This window comes from Pleurodeles waltl, chromosome 1_2 (genome assembly GCF_031143425.1).
Source record: "Pleurodeles waltl isolate 20211129_DDA chromosome 1_2, aPleWal1.hap1.20221129, whole genome shotgun sequence".
In the NCBI taxonomy this organism is placed as follows: Eukaryota; Metazoa; Chordata; class Amphibia; order Caudata; family Salamandridae; genus Pleurodeles; species Pleurodeles waltl.
The window spans coordinates 237241789-237264692 of NC_090437.1; positions in this window are offsets into that span (position 1 = coordinate 237241789).

Below are 22904 nucleotides of genomic sequence, written 5' to 3' on the forward strand. Positions count from 1 at the left end.
GTAATCTATATTAGGACTCACAACCAGAGTTAGTGGACAACAGCCTACTCGTGAGGATACCTCCACTCCAAACCAGCCCAAAGCTACACCCACTGCCCCAGCTGCAACTATATCTCAGCCTCAGGATACCTCTACTTCCTGTGTCTAAAGGATTATAATACCCATGTTGTGCCCCCCAGTACTGGCAGATGTTGAGCCAACACCATCACCAGCACTACCTCCAGTTCAGCCAGGTCCCAGTAAGATGGGGTACAGTCCCTGAAGGGCACCATTTAGTTTTTGTAGGTGTCATGGGAGGGAATCTGTGGGCCAGCGAAGTGAGACTACTGGGTACATTGTCACCCAGACCACCATCGACAATGTCTTGGGAGCCCTACATCAGTCCTCAGGCATGATAAGCAAGGTCCTAACAGAACTCTGGGACATGAAGCAGGTGCAGAGGTAGCACAAATAAGAGATGCAGAATCTTCACTTATGTGTGTGCTCCCTGATTGGGTGAAGTTTGACACTTATCGTCATATGTGCAGTGCTTTTCCAATACCATCTTCGACTGAGATAAATCAGTCTCAGCCACAATCAGGGAAACCATGCCACAGCAGAAAGCAGCTCCACCCACCCAAGCGGTAGTTTACCCTCCATCCAGGAGGGGACATTCATCTGGTGGTAATGGCAAGACTTCTACCACCATGAGTAATAGGCGCAGAACCCAATTTCCTCCAGTGTGTGACTACCATTCACTCCGTGGACTATTTTATTGACACTTTTACAGTTTTTGAGGACAGATGTATTCTGTACGTTGAACTTCAAACTATTAAGCATCTACAAAAATAGTTTCATCCACCTTTATTGATAACTCTGTTTGTGATTTTAATTTGTTTTGGTTTTTAACATGTTTAAGCTTATTGCTGTTTGTTAAAAAAAATAATCAAAAACGCAAAGTCAAAGACCGGTGTTTTAGTTCTTGTGGTAATTCCTTTCTTTATTTCTTCCTTCTATCAATTTGTTAAAAAGCTATTAAATATTAATTTCTAAATAAAATGTTATAGTTATTTAATGTTTCTCCCATTTCCAAAAAAGGATAAAAAATAACAAAACCCAAAATTCAATGCATTGATTATATACATCTGCAAGAAATAATTTTAAACAATTCTGAAAAAATGTACAATCAACGCATAACCCAAACATTCTGTACCTATTGCATTTATACTGTTCAAAACTCTGACACACTGAAAGAATGGGACATAATCCTAAAAAATAGATACAGTAGACAAACTATTTTTGATTCTTGTCATCAGCTGGACCCATACATTCCTCTTCGAAATGGGAAACCCACATCAATAATCCCAATGGTGAAAATTATGGCACTTCTACATTTTGCAGCCACAGGAACATTTCATTACACTGTGGTAGGTATCTGTCAGAATGTCACAACCAACTTTCTGTGGTGTGCTACTAAATGTTCTTTCTACTATGATGAGACACAATAACAGCTTCATATACTTAACTAAAACATTTTTTTTAGCTAATCTGAAGGGAGAAGAGTATTCTATGCCTCGACTTATACATGTGGTTAGAGCACATTAAGCAGCACAAATTGCCTTGCTGGCAACATTCAAAAGGTCCAATGCAATATTAAGAACTCTATTCAATCACTATGCAAGTTGTCTTTGTACAAGATATAGATACATCCAACGGTGTGTTTGTTACAGGATTAATCCATGTTCCCTTTGTATTTTGCAACAGCAGCTTATAACTACAAATAGCTTTCAAATGTCCAAATGAGTATTACATGGTAAAGGATTTAAAAAAATAATATATTTATTTTTCTTGACAAAATAGACTCAAATGAAAGGTTATGAGGGCACATTGGGGGTCATTCTGGCCAACGACCGCGGAAGCGCCGCCAACAGGCTGGCGGTGCTTCCGGGGGCATTCTGACCGTAAAGCCGCAGTCAGAAAAGGGAAGCCGGCGGTTTCCCGCCGGCTGCCCCAGGGAGTCCTCCACGGCGGCGCTGCAAGCAGCGCCACCATGGGGATTCCGACCCCCTTCCCGCCATCCTGTTTCTGGCGATTTTCACCGCCAGAAACAAGATGGCGGGAACGGGTGTCGTGGGGCCCCTGGGGGCCCCTGCAGTGCCCATGCCACTGGCATGGGCACTGCAGGGGCCCCCTAACAGGGCCCTATTGAGATTTTCAGTGTCTGCTTGGCAGACACTGAAAATCGCGACGGGTGCAACTGCACCTGTCGCACACTAGCAACTCCGCCGGCTCCATTCGGAGCTGGTGCTTTCCCGCTGGGCGGGCGGGCGGCCTTTTGGCGGTCGCCCGCCAGCCCAGCGGGAAAGTCAGAATGACCGCCGCGGTCTTTTGACCGCGTTACGGTCTTCTGGCGGTTCCCGCCAGGCCGGAGGCTTCCGCCGCCGGTGGTGGTCAGAATGACCCCCATTCACTTAGAACAATCAGAGATAATCAATGTAAATGAACACAGTCGTCAATGTGTCAAAACTTTGATTAGCAAACTTCCATGTCCTAGAATTTCCTAAACTTACCATACCTAATGAAATCTCCAGCACAGACTGATATGCTCATTATGTCACAAATTGTTCTGATATTTAATTTGACAATATGTAAAGGCGAACTTACATTCATGTGAAGATGTTGCCAATAACATCTTAACGTATATCAGTTTGTCCCTTTTCATCACTATCATCTTCATTTGGCATTTCAACTTCATCACCTGGTGGCTCTTCATGGTCTCCATCCTCTGTGATTTATGGGATGTGCCATCTCAGTGCTATGTTGTGTAACATGCAGCAGGCCATGGTGATTTGGCACACCTTATCTGGTGAGTAAACAAGGCTTGCTGACCTATCATATAGGTACTCTACCCTAGGGTATTTGGATTCTTCTGAGCGGTACATTAATATGTTATATTACAAAAGGTTAGGATCTGAAAGTATGTCTTGTTATCTAGCTGTTCTCTCAGGTCCCACTGAGGAAAAAGGAAACACAAGTGTTGTTTGACATGCGGTATAGAAGAGGAATCATCAGAGAAACAGTATGAAGTGAATAAAGAAGTGAGTGGGGAATGGATTGGGTATTTTTGAGCTCAAAGAATGATATTGTAATATTCCTAGTATGATATGTTACAAGTGTCCATATTATAAGTAAGAAATGTTTTGAAGGTTTAAATGGATAAGTAGGATACACTAAATGTGTATATCTATATTTGTACAAATGTTTAAAATATGTGTATGATACATATTGCAAAATACAGGCTATAATATTGGCTGAATACATATTGCCTAATGTAAATAATAATGCGTTACATGTAAAGAAGATGGGTATGGATATTTTTAGGTGATTAAAAATGTTAGGTATATGTAAATTTATGATGTACTATGTAATTGCTTTTGTTCTGTTGATGTCAAATATACAGGGTCTAGATATGTTTTATTATATCTTGCTATAGGTAGTTTTGATGAACTGTGTTCACTTTCTTGTTTTACAAAAATGTTGTTTTTTCTTATTGTTTGTAATTTGCACATATGTATGTTTTATTTTCTGTTTTCAGCCCTGGTCTAGGGGACCAACGGGTTGGCTGGGCTGATGCATTGAAATACAATATCATGGTTCCATGTTCATTGGATTTTTAAGAAAGTCTGTATTTGTATACAATAAGACTTATGAGAAATGTTCTAGTATTACTGGACTTTTTGAACACTCAAGGAAATTTCTTTGGACTACCTTAGCATTCCCTTTTATGTATGGATTTTGGCATTGGGTATATGGTCTCTGAACAATAGGACCATTGGGAGGTAGAGAGCTATATACTTACACTCTAACCACTAACACCTGTACAGCTACTTGTTGGACAATATTACTCTTCCAGTGGTTTTTGAGTAAACGAGGGTTCCACCCGTCTCATCCTGACAGCGAAATCTGGCCTTCAGGAGCCCAAAAGCCCACTTCACTGGCCTCTGTGTTTTTCCATGGGCCTCACTGAAACAGAATTTTAAAGGGTGCAAACAACCATGGTCGGTGAGGATACACTTTGGGCCTGATTACAACTTTGGAGGAAGGTGTTAATCCGTCCCAAAAGTGACGGATATACCACCAGCCGTATTACGAGTCCATTATATCCTATGGAACTCGTAATACGGCTGGTGGTATATCCGTCACATTTGGGACGGATTAACACCTCCTCCAAAGTTGTAATCAGGCCCTTAGGCTCCTATATGAAAGCAAGAAATATATTGAGCAAAATTATCTCATCCCCTTGTATATTCCTAAACTATTATTAAAGCAAATGATCCTATTGTAATATTGTACTTATCAACAAGTTAGGCCCTCTCAGGTCCAAGTTATAACATTTATAGGGAGGGGTATGACTCTGTTATGTAACTCAAAGAAATCTTATGTTGACCCTGAGAAACGGGCACACATGCTTGAGATCCACAAATCAGGTAAGCAGACAACTTGCTAATTGATTGAATGGAAGTTCTACCAATCATGGTAGACCTGTTCTCTGATGTGTGGTGGCACTAAGGCAATATGGCCCTCATTACAACCCTGGCAGTCATTGAGAAAGTGGGGGTAATACCGCCAACAAGCTGGCGGTAATTACTGCCAAATTATGACCATGATGGTGAGAACTCAGAGAGACAGCCACTTCACCACACCAATCTCCAGGGCAGAAACAACCACCACTGTGGTAGCCACCTTCAGCCAGGTGGAAGTCAGTGTTCCGCCTACCATACTATGAGACAGGAAACCATCACCTTTTCTGAGGCGGTACCAACGACACCAAAAGCCTGATGGAAACACTGCACAGAAGGGAAAGGATTCACCTTTGCAGACACAGGGAACGACCATGCCTCCATGGAGCCCGAGCTGCAAATATTCCCAATGATTTTCTACGTCCTGCTCCACCACGAACACCAACGACAGTGAAGATGACCACGGTGTGTACAGCCTAGCTCACAGGTGTAGGGGAGGAGGAAAAAGAGAGTGACACACACCTGCAACACCCCCACCCCCAACACCATACACACAACCAGCTGCAGTAATAAAACATATTTAGACCATACCCCTGATGAATAATGCACGGACAACAGGAATGTGCTAAAGTGAGTGTAATAAGATCAACACAGTAGAAATACGAAAATGCAATGCAACTGCTATAAACATATGTACAGTTCAAGGGACACTACCTAATCCTCATTGTGTGTGGGCCACAGGGCCATAGGCCAAAGTACAAGGCCCCACCTGTCACCTGCAGCAACACGGAGAGAGCACTGCAGGGGCATCAGCTGGAAAATAGGCAGGCACCTCAGGGGGACGGGGAACGGGGGGGCTCCTCAGCCGGCAGATGAAAGAAGACCACTGGTTCTGGAGGGTGCAACATGCCCATTCCTCTGTCTTGAGGAGTGCAAGGCCACAGTCTCTCAAGTGGGTGACTTACCATCATGCTATGGAGGGGCAACATGCCCATTGCTCTGTTCTGGGGAGTGCAAGGCTACAGTCTCTCAAGTGGGCGACTTGCCCACATGCTCTGGAAGGGGCATTGTGCCCTGTGCTCTTGATCCTGGGGAGGTTGTGGTTGGTGGGTGTCTTACCCACCAGTTCTGGAGCGGGCATTGTGTCCTGAGCTCTTGATCCTGGGGAGGCCAGGGTTGGGCGGGTGTCTTTCCCACCCAGCCCTGACTAGTTGTGGATGCCTACGAACTAGGTTGTAGGATTATCACTGCAGAACCCTGGCCACCATAGGACCTACTCCGTAATGTCAGGCCTGGTCTAGGGGCACCCACTGACACACATCTCCCACCCGGATACCACCCTACTATGCGTAAGTAGTAATGATGGGCACTGTACTCACCCCCTTGTGGCTGCTGTGATGCCCTCAAGTGCCCATCCAGCTCCGGATAGGCCACCGACAGTATGCGGGCCATCATGGGGGTCAGGGTTCGACAGGCACCCCTTCCTCATTGGGAGGCTATCCCCAGCTGGGCCTCTGCCATCTTATGTGCCCAGTGTCTCAGGTCCTCCCACCATTTCTGACAGTGGGTCCTCCGCCTGCCGTAGACCCCCAGGGTCTGCATGTCCTTGGCGATGGCACACCATATACCCTTCTTTTGATGGGCGCTGACCTGCAGAGGAAATACACACAGGAAATAGTATCAGTCTGACAGTCCTGCCTGTTACACTTTTGGCCCTCCATACCCCTTCACACTACCATTTACACACACATGGCCCAGCACACAAGCTGTATGTCGCCCAGGGGACATCCACCCATCACCCCTACACGAGGCCTTCACACACACCACTCCATACATTCATGCCACATGCATTGTGCCCACAGTGTACTCACCTGTTGGCCTGGAGGCCCATACAGCAGTCGGTATGGGGTAGGACCCCATCCACCAGTCGCTCCATCTCCACCGAGGTGAAGGCAGAGGCCCTTTCCCCAGTCACAAGGGCCATGGTAGGTTCCAGACACAGGTCACAGCAGCACATGCAGTGTAGGTCCTCTCCTGTTGAAGGTCAGGTAGCAAGTGAGTGATCAGATAAAAAATGGCGGTCACGTCTGAGGCGGTGCATACCGTCACCTCTGGCGTACTTCACCATTGGCCACTGTATCCCATAGGGCCCAATGTTAACCAATGAGGAGTTGCACGGCGGTTCCCAACCGTCTACCGCAACGGCGCACAACGTCAGCAGAATTACCTCACTTCCACACTGTCCCTCCACACAGAACAGGTGGACACCATTTCAAGAGGGGGGTAGGCCCTGGATAATAACCGTGTCACAGTTAAAAATTGAACATACAGGACAAATCCCACTTAACCATTACAAATTAACATTATGCATTGTACTGTTGTGGCTCCAGTGTTCAGTTTGTGACCGTCTCCTCACTCTTTTGTCCCTTAGACTGCAACCGCTGCAGATGAATAAGCAATGGAGACATACTCCGTGTACAGACCCCTGGTGGACTTCGCAACAATGGAAAGCAGGCACATTATCCTCACCTATAGACTTGACAAGGCACCAATCACATAGCTGTGTGCCCAACTGGAGCCTGACCTGAAATCTGCTATCCGTCACCCCACTGGGATCCCACCTCTTGTCCAAGTCCTATCTGTGCTCCATTTCCTGGCAACTGGTTCTTTCCAAGTGACAGTGGGCTTGGCAGCAGGAATGTCACAGCCAATGTTCTCAATAGTGCTGACCAGAGTGTTGTCTGTCCTGGTTAAACACATGTGCAGCTACATTGTTTTCCCCCAAGTGGAGGATTTGGCCACTGTGAAGGATGACTTTTATGCATTGGGACATATCCCCAACATAATTGGGGCGATTGATGGAACTCATATTGCCTTTGTCCCCCATCAAAATGAACAGGTGTTCAGAAATCTTAAGAGTTTCCACTCCATGAATGTCCAGATGGTGTCCTTGACGGACCAGTACATGTCCCATGGCAATGCTAAGTATCCTGGGTCTGTGCATGATCCCTTTATCCTGAGGAATAGCAGCATCCCAAATGTGTCGGCCCAACTACAGAGGCACCAGGTGTGGCTAATAGGTGAGCCGTGGGTCACACTCAGTATATGTTGGTGTATAGGTATGGTGTGGGCCATATAGGATAGTGTGTGACTAAATATTGTCCATCGATATTTACAGGTGACTCAGGTTATCCCAAACTATCATGGCTACTGACCCCTGTGAGGAATGCCAGGACAAGGGCAGGAGAACATTACAATGAGGCACATGGGCAAACAATAAGAATAATCAAGAGAACCTTTGGTCTCCTGAAGTCCAGGTTCAGGTGCCTCCATCTAACTGGTGGATCCCTGTGCTTCTCACCCAAGAAGGTCTGCCAGATAATCGTGGCATGCTGCATGTTGCACAACCTTGCCTTGAGACACCATGGGCCATATTTATACTTTTTGACGCAAAACTGCGCTAACGCAGTTTTGCACCAAAAAAATTAGCGCCGGCTAACGCCATTCTGAAGCACCATGCGGGCGCCGTATTTATTCAATGACGATAGCCGGCGTTAGCCGCCGGCGCTGTCTGGTGTGCGTTGAAAAAAACGACGTACACCAGGCAGCGCCGGCGTAGGGGGAAAATGGCGTATGGGCGTCCACAAATGGTGCAAGTCAGGCTGAGGCAAAAAAATCGCCACAACCCGGTTTGCGCCATTTTTTTACGACGCCCATCCCCCATTGAAATGACTCCTGTCTTAGCAAAGACAGGAGTCATGCCCCCTTGCCCAATGGCCATGCCCAGGGGACTTCTGTCCCCTGGGCACGGTCATTGGGCATAGTGGCATGTAGGGGGGCACAAATCAGGCCCCCCTATGCCACACAAAAAAATTAAAAAAAATACTTACCTGGACTTACCTTAATGTCCCTGGGGTGGGTCCCTCCATCCTTGGGTGTCCTCCTGGGGTGGGCAAGGGTGGCAGGGGGTGTCCCTGGGGGCAGGGGAGGGCACCTCTGGGCTCATTCTGAGCCCACAGGTCCCTTAACGCCTGCCCTGACCCAGGCGCTAAAATCCGGCGCTAATGCGGGTTTTTTAGACCCGCCCACTCCCGGGCGTCATTTTTGCCCGGGAGTATAAATACGACGCATATGCATCGGAGTCATTTTTTAAGACGGGAACGCCTACCTTGCATATCATTAACGCAAGGAAGGTGTTCACGCAAAAAAATGACGCTAACTCCATGAACTTTGGCGCTAGACGGTTCTAACGCCAAAGTATAAATATGGAGTTAGTTTTGCGTCGAATTTGCGTCGAAAAAAACGACGCAAATTCGGCGCAAACGGAGTATAAATATGCCCCCATGTGCCTTTTCTGCAGGAGGAGGAGGCTGGAGACGGCCGAGTGGCAGAAGTGGACCCTGTGGACAGTGAGATTGAGGAGGCTGAGGATGAGGATGAGGACAACAGAACAGCAGTGATACGACAATGCTTCCAATGACACACAGGTAAGACAGTGTTACTTCACAGTTCATTGTCATTAATTAGATTATCTTTGGCACTGGCATGCAATTTTTTGCCCCTTTGGCAATTCATTTTGCAGGTCTTTCCTATGTGAACATTACTGTACAGTTGAATTGCAATGATTGACCCTGGGTTAAAGAATAAATACTTTAAAATGTTACATACTCCATACTTGTATTTTTTCCAAGGGTGTTTATTGAAGTGCCAAGAAGAAGAGGGGCATGTGCATTGGGATGGGGTGGTGATGGAGGAAAGTCCAGGGTATAGCTCCAGTCTATTAGTAGCACAGGTGCCTTGTCCAAGGAGACCTAGGAAGGGGAGCAATGGCAGTTCAAGGTGGACAGCGTGACAGAGTGAGACACAAGGATGACAATCGGGAGAGTCTCATTTCCTGACGGGGGTCTTGGCAATAGTCTGGGCTTCTGCCTGGATCACAGGGAACGTTTGCGGGGTGGTTCACCTTCTGTAGGGGGACGGGTGCTGGTGGCCTGTTGGTCCTGTGGCAGGGCCTCCTGTCCACTAGCGGCAGCGGAGTTGGAAGGCAGTTCAGATGACTGGCTAGTGGCAGGGGACCGCTGTTGTGAGACTGCCTCCCTCATAATGTTGTTCATGTCTGTGAGCACCACTGCAATGGAGACCAGGGTGGTGTTGATGGCCTGCAAGTCCTCCCTGATCCCCTAGTACTGTTCCTCCTGCAGCCACCTGTTCTCCTGCACGTTGCCCAGGATCTGTCCCATTGTATCCTGGGAATGTTGGTAGGCTCCCAGGATCTTGGTGAGTGCCTCTTGAAGAATCACTTCCTTTGGCCTGTCCTTCCCCTGGCACACAGCACTCCTCCTGGTTTCCCTGTTGTCCTGTGCCTCTGTCCCCTTAACCATGTGCACACTGCCACTGACCCCAGGTCCCTAATTGTTTTTGGTATGAGGTGTGCCCTGGGGTCCCTGTAGTGGTGGACACACTGCTGAGTGACGTGTCCTGGGGACAGAGGTATTGGTATGCTCGGTGGTTGCCGTGGTAGTGTTTCCAGATGGGGAAGGCTCTGTGGTTGTCTGCGACTGGGCCTGGGTAATCGACTGTCCAGAGCTCCTTGATGGGCCATGTTGGTCATCCAGGTTCAGGCAACCAGAGTTGCTGTCATCACTGTGTGCCTCTTCAGTTGGGGGACTGGTTAGTGCTGGCACCTCTCTGCTGACATTGGCTGGGATACCTGTGGGGATGTAAATGGTGTGTTATTGTTTCTGTGTGTGACATATTGTGCATCTGTGGGTTGCCCTATTTGTTTGCATTGGCCCTGGCAGCTTTAACTTGTGTAGGTTGGTATGTGGTGGGCTAGCTGATTCTCTCTAGTGTGCATGCTTTGGTGATAGGTGTCCATGCAGAGCTGTGAGTGATGTCGATGCATTGGTGGTGCATGCAGGGCTTGCCATTGTAATGGATGGGATGTGATGGTGTGGTGTGTGGGAGGTGGTGGAGTGATGGGAGTGAGGTTGAGGGTGGAGGTATGTGATGGCATGCAGGTGGGGGGTGGTAGAAGTATAGAGTTGACTTACCAGAGTCCAGTCCTCCTCCAACTCCAGCTAGGCCCTCAGGATGCATGATTGCCAAGACTTGCTCCTCCCATGTTGTTGGTTGTGGGGGGAGGAGGTTGGGTTCCACCGCCAGTCCTCTGGATAGGGAGCTGGTGTCTTGATGCTATGGAACACACCTCCCTTGTAGGTTGTTCCACCTCTTCCTGATGCTGTCCCTTGTTCTGGGGTGCTGTCCCATTGTCAAAGGAAGCCTCAGCAAAGCCTACTAGTGCAAGGGGTTCGCCCTTCTCTGCACAAAGTCCTCAGACTATATAGGAAGAAGTTGGCACAGAAACTGAAATAAAAGAAAAAGTTTATTAAACCTCATGAGGTGGTACTACAGTTTAAACAGCGCCCTTCGGTAATGTTTGAAGTGGCACACTGAACTTAGAGAGCTTGGTCCTCTTGTACCCACGCAGGGGCTAAAAGAAGGTGGTACAATTATAGAAGCAAGATTTATATGCATATAAGGTCAAATGGAAATGCACAGTCGACAGGTAGGAGGGGCTAACAGTTTTCAAGGACTTGTTGACACATTAGTGTTGGTTACTGATCACTAACAGCTGCTGGGCCTGTGTGAAAGTGGGAGATGCTAAATATAACTTGTCACTAGACAGATTTTCAAGAGTAGTTAACAGAAAAGTAGGACAGAGCACATGGCGAGCACATGGCAGCATGTGGCAGAGAAAATGGCTGCCATGAATACAAAATGGATTCCGTGAAATGTTCACAATAGTTGCTAAATACAAGATGTCTTCTGCTAATGCTTATTCTAATCGCTACTAAATTACAACAGACGACCCTTTCAGCATTAGCTGAAGAAATTTGTCTTTCTGGGATAATCTAAATATTCATCTTGTATATTTATGCTCATCATTTCAGCTATTTCCTTATCTAACATGTGTTGTGCTTTCATTTCTGTAATATTTATTTTGGTAGGCATAGAACCAGTGATACACATGGAGCAGAACATTGGACCACACTGAATACAGATAAAGCATATGAAAAATATTGCAATCATTACACACAGGATAGTCAGTATTTTCCAGCCCCAGGTGGAAACAAGAGCCCAAAACCATCCAGAAAAAGTCCAAGTACCAGTCTCTGTGTGAATTTCTGCAGCAATTTTATGCAATTTAGATATTGCATCATATACTGAAGGTGAGTGATCTGGAATGAAAACGCAGCAACTACTACCGATGATGCGACATGCACCACCTCGATCAGCTAATATCACATCTGGTACCATACGATTTTGGAGCGCTACAATCCTCGCAATTTGGAGCTCCTCAGTAATATTCCCAAATGCCAGAGCTGCCTGATTGGTAACAGCTTCCACAACCCTAGTCAATCGTCTCACTTTCCTACTGTTTAACACAGCACCCACAAAGGAGAACAACCCTAAATTAAAATCAACATATTGTTGCAGGCTAGTGTCCGTTTGGTCTACCTCATTTGTATTTATTGTCCTTTTATATCTATTTTTAATGATGTCATTTAACAGTTTAAAATCTCGGTGATATGATGCAGGGGCCAAAAACACAGGGGGTAATAGAAAAGATACATAACACACACCTGGTCACCCAACAGGTAGTTGGTAATATCCATAGTTACCACAAACAAAATATGTATTATGTGAAGCTGTAAAACTACAATTATTTACACCCTCAATAGTTAAAATCAAGGTACAATCGCTTATCCCCACTAGAATTCGCCCAATGCCACGTATACATAAATCTGCTTTAGTTTTTGTAACAGAAATCACAAATTGTTCTTTCTTGTCAGAGTCTCATATATTTGTGAAGACATATGGTATTGAAACATTGTCCGGTTGATACTCTTCCCATTCACATTTAGTTCCTTTGGCTTGGGGATACCTATCTTTGTCTTGGTAGCATACTTTATTAAGGCGAAAAAGAAGTCCGCCCTCTGTACGTTTTCCAGATGCAAACAAAAGCGTATACCAAGCTTGACAAGAACCATTGTGTGAAAAAGGAAGAGGAATGAAAGGTGTTCCTCCTTTCTTTTGATGCGCAGGTATCATTCCACATACCCAACAGTTATTAGTATTTGTAGCATTATGAGTATGATGCAACATCTGAATGAAAGTATTATTGAAGTACGATTGACAGTGCTTCTGCTCATGATAGGGAAGCGTAAAGTAATAGTGATCCCCTGGTACTGGAGTAGTGGCAACAAAAAACTCACGAGCAGGAGCCATCTTTTCAACAAACCAGGTGATTATTGCTATAACCATCAAAACAACAACAAACTCCATAGTACTAATGATCAGTTTGTTATTCATTTTAGCAACAGTGATAATCGACCCTTTCAGAAATTAATTAAAAACAATCGTTGGAGCTCTTATCCCTGGGCAGCCGCTGATTTCTTCACCACAGGCCAAGACGGGTGTCACTACTCTAATGCATGGCTGATCCCCCCCTTGCCACATTGCCTCTCTGTTTCACTAACCCAGGGCGGTAGCTCAACCAGTTTTCTCCAGCACTACGGGGTCTTTCCTCAGTCTCAAATTATATCGCAACACTCCAGAAATCGTATGGTCCGGGAAGAACTCCGCAGATTCGTCAGGTGATATAGCACAGCCTTTCTCAGTAGTCAAAATCTCTTGATGATCGGTCAGCACAGCAGGTTCCACCAGGGTAGGTAGCACTCTCTGGCAGTGAGTACTATGGACCCAATTCTTTCGGTTCGTCACTCAAACTGCTGTCCTTGTTGCAAAGAGCACCTGCCCTGGGCCTCGACACCTTGGTTCCAAGCTGCTTGATCTTTCAAAGGACTTAATCATCACCTGGTCACCAGGTCAGAGTTCATGACCTTCACCTGTAGATCTGTCAGGAAGCGCTTCTCGAACCTGTTGATGAATAGAAACCAAATTGTCGGTTAACTGTGCCAAATAATCATTCATCAGGACACAAGGTACATCATATACAGAATTTGGCTTAGGAACTCCCCAAATATTCATTGGCCTTCCAAATACTATTTCATAGGGGGTAAGGCCTATTCGAGAGTGTGGCACTGACCTAACAGACAATACTGCAAACGGTAATGCATCTGGCCAAGTTAAAGATGTGGAAGCCTGTATCTTCGCTAACTTCAGCTTCAAAGTAGCATTATACCTTTCCACCAACCCTGCTGATTGTGGGTGGACAACCTCATGGAACTTCTATGTCATCCCTAATCCTTTCAGGACATACTTAATAATTTCCCCAACAAAATTAGGTCTGTTATCCTTCCATAAAAGTCTGCAAACACCTAGGGAAAAATTATTTCAAAAGCACCTTCGCTGTGGTAATGGCAGTATTATCCTTTGTGGGTACGCCTCTATCCATTTACTGAAGGCACATACTACCACCAAGACATACTTTAAATTGTTGGAGCGTTCAAGCTGAATATAATCCATTTGTAGAACTTTGAAAGGTGCAGTTGGTGTAGCAAACCCTCCCGCAGGAGTATGTGTCCCTTTTCCAGGATTGTATTGTAAACAGATCAAACAAGACTGTACTACTCTCTTAGCTGTACTGGAAATTTCTGGATGCTCCCAAACTGGCGTGAGCAACTTCGTTATTGTTGACGCTCCAACATGTGCCAGCCCATGTGCCATCTGAACCATAGGTTGTACAAAAGCTATAGGCAATTTCCATTTATCCATCTGCTTATTCCGCCAACAGCCCTCATCATCCAATTCTCCTTCTTCAGACCATTGCTCACGTTCTTTCACAGAAGCAAATTTCTGTATATCTAATACGGCTTGTCTAGCATTATGCCAACGTTCAGTTTGTGACTTCACTACATACATAGAAGTAGTACTTCGCTGCATCGCAATCTCATGTGCTACGTGGTCTGCAAGGGCATTACCTTGCCCTATCTTATCGGTCACTTTCTTGTGTGCACTACATTTCACAATATCTATTTTCTTTGGATATGTCAATGCAGTCAAGAGGTTATGCACTAATTCTCCGTGCATTATCTGCATACCGTGGGATGTGGGAAAGCCTCTCTCCTTCCAAAGCAAACCAAAATCATGAGCCACTCCAAAAGCATAGCGGATGTCTGTATTAATGTTCACACATAAGTCAGTATTAAGCTCACATGCTCGTGTCAAAGCTATTATTTCAGCTGCTTGAGCTGACTTCTGTGGTATACGAGCTGTCTCCACTACCATGTGTATTGTAGTGATTGCATATGCAGCTGAGGTCATACCGTCTGGCAACTTCAAACAAGACCCATCAACCCACAATTCCTCGTCTACATCTGGAAGGGGCGTATCTTGCAAATCAATATGACCCTTTGTCTGTTCTTTGGTAAGGAATATACAATCATGTGTTTCTTGTGACTGAGGCTGAGTCACCGGATATGGCAACAAAGTGGCTGGATTTAGTGTTGCACATCTCTTCGGTGTAATTTAAGGAGCCTGCAATGTCAATTCATATCCTGTCAGACGAGCGCTCGTTAAATGTTGCGTCTTTGTTTGATTTAAAAGAGCATCAACCGCATGGGGTACTAACACCAACAGCTTATGTGACAAAACTATCTCTTCACTCTGACGTATTGACACAGCTGTTGCGGCAACTGAACGAAAACACCCAGGCAACGCTTGAGCGACAGGATCAAGTACTGCTGAAAAATATGCACAGGGACGCTGCTTATCGCCATGTGTCTGTACTAAAACTGACAATGCACATCCATCTTTCTCATGTACGTAAAGTGCAAAAGGCTTCGTGTAATCTGGAGTACCTAACACTGGTGCTGAACAAAGGGCTTGTCGTAGCTGCCGGAAAGCAGTCCCACATTCATCTGTCTATGGGAGGGGCATTGGAGTATCTTTAGTCAAAAGTGCTAGCAAAGGTTTAACAATGTGTGAAAACCCAAATATCCATTGCCTACAAAAAGAAGTAAGACCAAGGAATGCACGAACATCTTTCTGAGTAGAGGGTTCTGGTGTGTCTAAAATTGCTTGAATACAATCTGAAGTAAGTGCACAGCCCTCCTTAGACAAAAGGTGACCTAAATAGGTTACCTTTGGTCTACAATATTGCAATTTCTTTCGTGACACTTTATGATGGTGTGAAGCAAGAAAAAAAAAGTAAGGACAAAGTGCACTTTTCACATTGCTCAGGGGTATCGGCTGCCAACAAAATATCATCAACATATTGTATGAGAGCCACACCTTTGGGAAAAACAAAAGAATCAAGTTGTCATTTTAACGCTTGACTATAAATACTAGTACTCTCAGTATAGCCTTGAGGAACTCTGCAAAATCTAAATGATTGTTTATTCAAAGTAAAACCAAACAAATATAGGCTGTCAGGATGAATAGGGATCAAAAAGAAGGCATTCTTAAAGTCTATCACAGAGAACGTAGTTGCTGTCGGGGGAACCAAAGTAAGAAGTGTTGTGATGTCAGATACCACAGGATATTGTGGTACCACAATCTTATTGACTTCTAGTAAATCAATAATGAATCGGTAAAGCCTAGTATCAGTATCCTTTTTCAGAACAGGAACAATCGGACTGTTACAAACATCATACAGAACTTCCTCAACAACTCCAACTGCAATAAGATCATGCACAATTTGTGTGAGTGCTTCTTCGCCCTCCTGTGAAATTTTGTATTGAGGCAAACGTGGCAATACAGCTCCCTCCTTGACACTAATATGTACAAGTGGAATAATCATTTGTCCCACATCAGTATCTGAAGTAGCCCACAAAGTACTAGGGAGTGAAGCTAATGCTAATGCAATATCCTCTTTAACAAGACAAACTCTTTGCATCACAGGATGATTATCATTCAAAGTAACACGCACCTCTTCAGGAGAGCATCGTATTGTAGCCCTGAAATACCTGAGCATATCAAGACCCACAATATTGTCTGGTGTATTTGGAGAAAGCAAAAATGGACATGGAGCAGTAAATCTATCAACATGGAATGCAAGTGGTTGTGACAATGGGCTAGGGGAAGGTGTTCCATCAAAACCTATCAATGTAATGGTTAAGCCAGACAGGGGAGCCCTTGGAATCAATTGTTTAGACAAGGCGCTACGAGTAGCTCCTGTATCAACGAGAAACTGATCAGTAGAACCCAAAACATGTGCTGTAAGATAGGGACCCCTCTGATCTACTGGAACTTCAACTGATTCCTTACCCCATCCTAGGCAATCCTATGCATACCGCCAGAAACAGGCTGGCGGGAAGGGGGTCAGAATGCAGCGCTGCCCTGGCGGATTCGCCCATCCGGGATTAAACCGGCGGGAAACCGCCGGCCCCGGTTTTCTGACCGCGGCTTTACCGCCGCGGTCAGAATGGGCATGGAAGCACCGCCAGCCTGTTGGCGGTGCTTCCGTCATTCCCGGCCCTGGCGGTCTTTGACCGCCAGGGTCGGAATGACCCCCTTAATCTTTTTATCCTCGCTACCTTTTGCTTCTAATTCCTGCCATTCATAATACTGAGCCATAGTTAAAGAGAAACCGGAGTAGAGGTAGTCCATGAACTTTCACTAGCTTTTAGATGACTAGCTATTCCTGATAACAGATTTGCGACATATTCATCGACGAACAAATGTCTGCCTGTATCATCTGACAATAACTGGCCGCTAAAATCATGAAATGCTTCTTCAAAGCGTGTAAAGAAATCAGAAACCAATTCATCTGCCTTTTGCTTACAAGACGCTAAAACAGTTCAATCTATCTTTTTAGGGGGAATAATCGTTTTTAACTTAAGTAATATAGCTGCGGGAAGATCTAGAATCAACTGATACGGCTTTTTTGCAGGTTCCCTATCCCTGTCCATCTGTTCTAAATCTTTCCATGACGCCCGAAAAACTACACGATCATCAGCTTTACGAACAGTTCTCCACATATCTGGCAGTAATATCAATCTGAAAAATAAATCAATGTCAGCCAAAGTCATAGTACAAGAACTAATTGCTCCCTCAACTTCCTCATAAAAGGCAGCTGGATTTTTCCTCGGGTCAGGTAATGCTGTTTTAAGTGCCATTACATCTGCCTTATTCCAAGGAGTATATACCCAATTCTAAATAAAATAACCCTTAGCATCAACAGAAGTTTTATCATCACTTGTACCCAATCCTTTAGGAGGAACATACAAAGGTGCGGCCTCCCGCATTGGTTTCGCGTGAACTATCATAGTCTTATCTGTTCCGAAGATGGAAGCTTGCACCCCACCGGTCTGAGATGTCCGTGAACTTACATCCACAGCCCTTTTCTCCTCTCACAAACGGTCTGCCGCAACACATAATTTTACCAAACGCATGATTGCATCAGCCACTTGGGAGAAAACAAAAAGACCATCACGCATTTGCTTATGATCAGCTGCTACATCATCGGGCTCTAATTCATCAGAATATTTCCGAAATAGTTCAATAACTTCTGTGCCAAATGCCTCAGTAAAATATAGCTGCTCCTTTTCCGTCCACCCTTTCATGTTGTCTAAAAGTTCAGAAGCAGAGACAACGCTACAAATTGTTTTACGAGCAATAGATCTAAGCTCAGACGCACGGTCAGCAGGCAACATAGAGCGATTGTCTCGTATCTTCTGTTGCTCCATAGCGGAGACCTCAGCTAACTCATGAGGGGCAGAAGGAACGACATACGGAGGTGGAGGGCAATCTAGTAACAAAAAATCATTGTGCCGTTTATTAAGGATAGGATAGAGAGGTTGCCGAACAGTGTATTGGCCAATTACCTGTAATTTACGTTCTTTCTCTTCTATCTTCTTTAAGTCATTTCTTTCTTTCTTTCTCATTTCCAATGCTTTCACATATACATTCTTCCACTGCTCTTTCTCAAGCAAGGCTTGCTCACACTTCACTCGTACACGGACTTCTTTCTCCCACATTCGTACACAGTCAAACATATCTTGCCTAGACCTTCGTTTACACATACATTGTTCCACATACTCAATCTTTTGCAAATCAAATGACACATGCATAGGCCAAAGTAACTCAGGATCCGCACAAGTGTATTTATTCCATAATGTGCTGTACATTATGGAAGAAAGACCATGTTTAACATACATATCTCTATTGGGCGTCCCCTCTGGTGGTGCCGGTTGCGATTCTTCCAGTCTAAAATTGGTACCATTACAAAAGCAACACATCCTACGAAGTGCGCTAAAAACAGGCATGCCAAAAATAGTGCAGAATATGCAATATTATAATCAAATTAGCACTTAAGGTGCCGTTCAAATCAAAATTCAATTGGAGAAAATTCTCCTCATTACCTGCCTATATAAATTGCATTTTATATATCAATTCAAAGGACACAAATTTACTAGTCACCCAAAACACGAGAGCCACAGTAAGTGGTGCTAAACTTCACTACCAAAACAAAGGCATCAAAACCCACAGCAAGTGCAGTAAAATGGCTCTTACCAATCACAGGGCGTCCAGGTTCCAACTGCCAAGTTCTAAAATCGACCAAATGGTCACTGCATGACGAATGAACAAAAAAGATCTCAGTCGAGGACCGGCCCCACCTGGATGGTCAAATCAGAAAGAAGGGAAAAACGCCGTGGTTGCCAAGACTCGGGTCTCCTCAGGGATTGATCGTCTGCAGCGAGATCCCAATCCTTCGTCGCAACTAATCCGTTGGGCGTCCGAGTCGCCGATGAGTCCCTGTTCGGGTGCCAATTTGTCGAAGTAAGCCTCAGCAAGGCCTACTAGTGCAAGGGGTTCACCCTTCTCTGCACAAAGTCCTCAGACCATATAGGAAGAAGTTGGCACAGAAACTGAAATAAAAGACAAAGTTTATTAAACCTCATGAGGTGGTACTACAGTTTAAACAGCACCTTTCGGTAATGTTTGAAGTAGCACACTGAACTAAGAGAGCATGGTCCTTTTATACCCACGCAGGGGCTAAAAGAAGGTGGTACAATTATAGAAGCAAGACTTATATACATATAAGGTCATATGGAAATGCACAGTCGACAGGTAGGAGGGGCTAACAGTTTTCAAGGACTAGTTGACACATTACTGTCTGTTACTGATTACTAACAGCTGCAGATCTTACTGGGCATGTGCGAAAGTGGGAGATGCTAAATATAACTTGTCACTAGACAGATTTTCAAGAGTAGTTAACAGAAAGGTAGGACAGAGCACATGGCGAGCACTTGGCAGCATGTGGCAGAGAAAATGGCTGCCATGAATACAAAATGGATTCCGTGAAATGTTCACAATAGTTGCTAAATACAAGATGTCTTCTGCTAATGCTTAATCTAATCGCTACTAAATTACAACACCATGGCGTTGACCCTATCCACGATCCTCCGCTATAGCTCCATCTTCCTAGCAATAGATATCTGCTGCACCTGTGCTCCAAATAGCTGGGGCTCTACCCTGATGATTTCCTCCACCATGACCCTTAGCTCCTCCTCTGAGATTCTGGGGTGTCTTTGTGGTGCCATGGGTGTTGTGTGAGTTTAGTAGGTGAGGTTGTGTAGGGTGTTGTGTTGGCGTGTGTGATGTGGGGTTCGTGGGTGATGTCTAGATGTAGGTGGTGTGTGGCTCTGGTTTTGTCTGTGGTCGTGGTGTCTGTCTCGTGCCAATGGTTTGTAGTCATGAGGGGTTGTGGGTAATGTGGGTGTGTGTTTTATAGTGGTGTAGGTGTGTGGGTGTGGTATGTGTATGGGTGTCAGGTGTGTGTTATTCAAATTGGCCAATGTAGTGTTGTGTTGTATGTGTGTGTGTATTTTGATCGTGGTTGTATGTACAGCCAATGGTTTACCACCATTGAATGTCCACAGTGGTGATTCGTGGGCCATAATGTGATGGGTGTTGTTCTGTTGGCGTAACGGTGTGGGTTTTGATACTGCCAGTTTGTCACTGACCTTTGGTGTGGCGGACTTGTGTCTTTGGCTAAATAGTGATGGATTGGTGTGTGTGTGTCGAAGATGGTAAACGGATATCCGCCGCGGCTGAGGTATGTTGGCGACAGTCAGCATGGTGTAAGTGTGATTTACCACCAATGTCAGAATGAGGGCCTATATGTCCCATCAATTGCTCCAACCACATGTGGTATTCCACTCAAAGCATACAAATCTCCCTTCAAATTTTCAAAATCCTCATGTCATGAAACCAGGATGAAGCTGTTGATGTGTCTCATCATTGAAGAAAGGACTTCTAGTAGCACACCACGGAAAGGTGGTTGTAACATGTCTCCAGGTAAGTCCAGAGTGTATTGTAAGGATACTGTGGCCACAAAATGGAGGGCTGCCATGATTTTCACTATTAGTGTTATTGCTGTGGAATTCATATTGTGAGACAGAAGATTTGACTTTAGCTGATGATCTACATCAAGAATAGTTTCCTGGTTCAATCTGTAAAATCCCTTTCTTCCACGGTGGCAAGGTCTGGAAATGGTCTAAATACTTGAAGCTATCTTCTTCTACCTCTCGCTGGGTTAATATTTTTGGCATTTGAGAAAATAATCACTTAAAATGGGAAAATGATATTCAATAATCAAAACACATCTAATGTCTCTGTACAATTCCACATGTTTTTGTGACATCTAGGTAGACATCGTTTTTTTTTGTTATGTTGAAAGTTAGTACAAACATTGTTTACTTGTCTGATATTTTTTAAGAATAATGTGCAAATAATACATTTGAGATGTATTATTTATAGATTTTTGGGGACTTTTTTCTAAAATCCTATCAACGAAGGTATAAAATGAACCACATCGCTATTGAATTTAAACACTGTAACACATTACATTATACTGTGTCAAATTTATCAAAAAACAGTAATGTGTGCATTTTGCATTATTAAACAAACTAGCCACCATTTAGAGTGGTGGAGACACACTTAACATTTACAAATACATTGTTTCACATCCTAAAATGGCAGCCATCTGATCTTGCCATCAGGTCATTTGCAATACGATGGCCGTTGGAGGAAGTAGACCACTTAGTCCATGACGGACCGAGCCATAGGATAACGTGTGTGACAGTAGTGCATGAATGCCAATGGATATCCATCTATGTTGATGATCAGGTACGTAAGGTACATGTATGCAGCATTATAATAAAAAGCTCACAGGCCCAAATGGCAGCCCTTCCATACTGTCCTTAGCCATTATATGTGGTTCAATCCATAGTATCAGGCTTTAAAAACTTTAGGCATTAAGCCAATTTAGCTGTGCGTGGGGGTGTGTGCTAACAATGTGCAAGTTGCTTAGCCTTCAGTACCTCATGACGATGTGCACTGATCAAAGTAGTTCTCACTACAGGAAATGTTTCAGACCCCTGGCTTAGATGATATTTGTGGCCTGGATTTGAAAAATGAGGACATTAAAACTGATAAGGGTATTCAACAGGTCACTACAAATTAGTATTTCCTAGGAAAGTACTATTCTGTACTAACCTTTAGGAAATTCTAGTGAGGGATTTTATAAAATTGTGTAACAACAATACAGTCAAACAAATCATCATCTTTCTTTTTTCTTATCCATACAGGTCAATGCTCATCAGAAGAAGGTGATATGGAAGGTTATTGCCAAAAAGGTGCAAACCCTGGAGGTCTACAAGTGGTGTACCATACATTGCTGGAAAAGGTGGGAGGATCTACAACTCTGGACCGACAAGTCATCTGAAGTCCAGCTCGGCCAGTCTTCCCAAAGTGGGAAGTGTGTGTGCCACACACTGACCTCCCCTATTGGCCCACATACTTGTGGTGGCCTATTCAGACCTTGATGGGCAGCTGGGAGCCCAACTGCAGCATCAAGGGGGTAAGTTGGTTTTTGAGTTCTTACTGTTAGTGAATTTTATTTTACAGCAATAATTTATGGCATCAACATGACAGCTGGTATACATCCAAGGCAGAAAAAGATTTCTGGAAGGTGTAAATTTTGCCCAAGGTGCATGATGATGTGTTTTGTGTATTGATGTGTGTTAAAGTTTGCCCCTAGATTCCTTATCACAACCAAGGACTGTTTTGAGCAGAAACATGCCTGCTCAAAAAAATAAAAGTGCCTTGATTTTATCTATGTTATGAGGCACAGTTGTACCAAGCAGGTCCCAATTTAGAGTACTGTCAGGTGTGATGCTCCATTACAATTGTGAGTAGGTAATGGTGGCTCTATTACAGGTGGTATGACATATAATGCACTTATGATACAGTGGATGTTTCTGACTTCACTTTGGTGAGTTTGTATAATGACCAAACAATTTTGAGCATCTGGTCAAAAATGTCTAAGGATGTGTGTACAATGGCAACATGTCTTAGCAAAAAGAATTGATAACTATGTTTTCACTGCAAGATTCATGTCAGTTCATGCTGACAGTAGCACATTGGCATGAA